Here is a 1,987-nt window from a genome sequence, read left to right as displayed (position 1 = left end):
ATTACAAGTAAATATTGGGTTATGACAGTGAATGAGAAAAATCTACAAAATGATTTAAGATAGATGCATGGATCAAGACAAACATAATAGCCATACATGTATGCGTGATATCCTGTGTTTTCTGAATGCTTAGCCTTGCAAGAGTTAGTGATACATAATCAGTGTAATAGGCTGTGGCAATCTAAATCTCACCGATTTAGTTTGATGCCAAATGACATGAGAGACACATTACATATTCAAGCTCCAGTCATCTTACTCTCTCACATAACCACCACTCATATTTTAGTGACGATTGTCACACCCCTGGTGTCATGTCAACCTGTATGTAAGGAGTCAAAGAAAAAGAAGATGGACTGGTATAGAGAAGGAGCAGAGACAGAATAAAAAAATTTGAGACGAAAGAGTTGGAAGAGACATAGAAGAGCAGAGGAGAAAAGGGAGAGATGGAGAGAAAGAGGAAGGATCTCTTTCAGTGGGCTTAATATTCTGTTACTAAATTGCCAAATGGCACATAAATATGTTTTCGTCTGAGCCTCCACACTGTATGACTTAACCCCAAGGAGATGGACATGAGTGTGCAGCTCTGAAAAATTTAACCTGCCCTAAGAGCTAAGGCCTTTAGAAGCATGTGATGTGTGTGTTGTTTCTATATAGGCCAGAGGACTGAGGTAGTGTTTCTATATTTATGTGTGGTTGACAGATATTTTGTGAAATGTTGCTGTGGTTTGGGAAGCAAAGTTTTGCTAAGGCGGACTATGCAAACTGCCAGACTGTGAAATGGATATATATTCCTGTAGAAGCTAGATTTCAATTTTGCTATCAAGTATCCAAATTTATTCCTGGGTAGTTAGATTGGTTAGTTAGGGTAGATAATTGTGTTCAACTGGTAGCTTTGCCAGTTCTGGACCAACCAGAGACACAGCTGTTGCTGTTATTTGCTCTATAAATTGCACATGATAGGCAGCCATACCAATGTAATGCTAGTTAGCTGGAAACCTGTACTGATGTTTGATACCTGATTATTGAGGCTGTAGTGTCCGATGTAGTGAACAACGGTGTGGATTTGTGCATTTTACATGGAATAAATTTGGAGCTACCCTAAATTCCTTTCTCCTCCCCAGAGAAGAAGGGGAAGGGTCAAAATTGCTTTCTCTAAGTGCTATCCCGACCATAAAACTGGCACCTTTTTGATTCCGAAGCTGATAACGCGGGGCCTGACTGTTAAACTGACAAAGGGACACGAGCCAGCCATTGGCATCTCCCTGAACAGCCTATCAAAACTGGCCCCCCCACACACGTTTCGTGGCAACTGACCTTATTCTTTGTTTATTACCACATCAAAAAGGGATACTCCTTGTCTCACCCAAGTGTGACATAGTCCAGGACACTGAACTTTCAATGTAAAAGGACTGCAGTCTCCAAAGACTCAAAGCATTTAATTGAGTTAATTAAATCTGTAGTTGCCTGAATACGTTTGCCTCTATTTGAGTAGTTATGTTAACTGTTGTTGCTATCTGTTGTTGATATTAGTGCTGAAAAGAAGTTACTTGTGCAATGTTTTTATTTTCAGCAAGACACTCCTTCATCTAATGTAATCAATGCTTGTTCATAATACTTTCCTACAAAATCCCTTTAGAAATGATGACAAAGAAATTTTTTACTATACTCTTAATCGCCAGCTTGAATTTAAGGATGAATCAACAAATTCCCCGGTTCCTAAGGAGAGACGATCTTTGATTTAATCCAAGCTTTCCTCATGTAACCTGAGCTCCCCCAAGTGGACGAAATAAGTATTACATGCCCTCATCGGAAATGCCGTTAAATGTATAAATATCCTGACCAATAATGTGACAATTGTTTCCTGTTACCAAATGCCTAGAACAGTACAACCGTTCAACCATTGAGGTTCGATTGTGGAAAATGTTTGATTATAATACGTGCAAATAGATTTCTTTTCTTTAGACATTAAGTTTAGAAAGGCAGTCCC

The sequence above is a fragment of the Micropterus dolomieu genome, linkage group LG10 (assembly GCF_021292245.1).
Source record: "Micropterus dolomieu isolate WLL.071019.BEF.003 ecotype Adirondacks linkage group LG10, ASM2129224v1, whole genome shotgun sequence".
NCBI lineage: Eukaryota > Metazoa > Chordata > Actinopteri > Centrarchiformes > Centrarchidae > Micropterus > Micropterus dolomieu.
Note: the sequence above shows the minus strand (reverse complement) of the source record.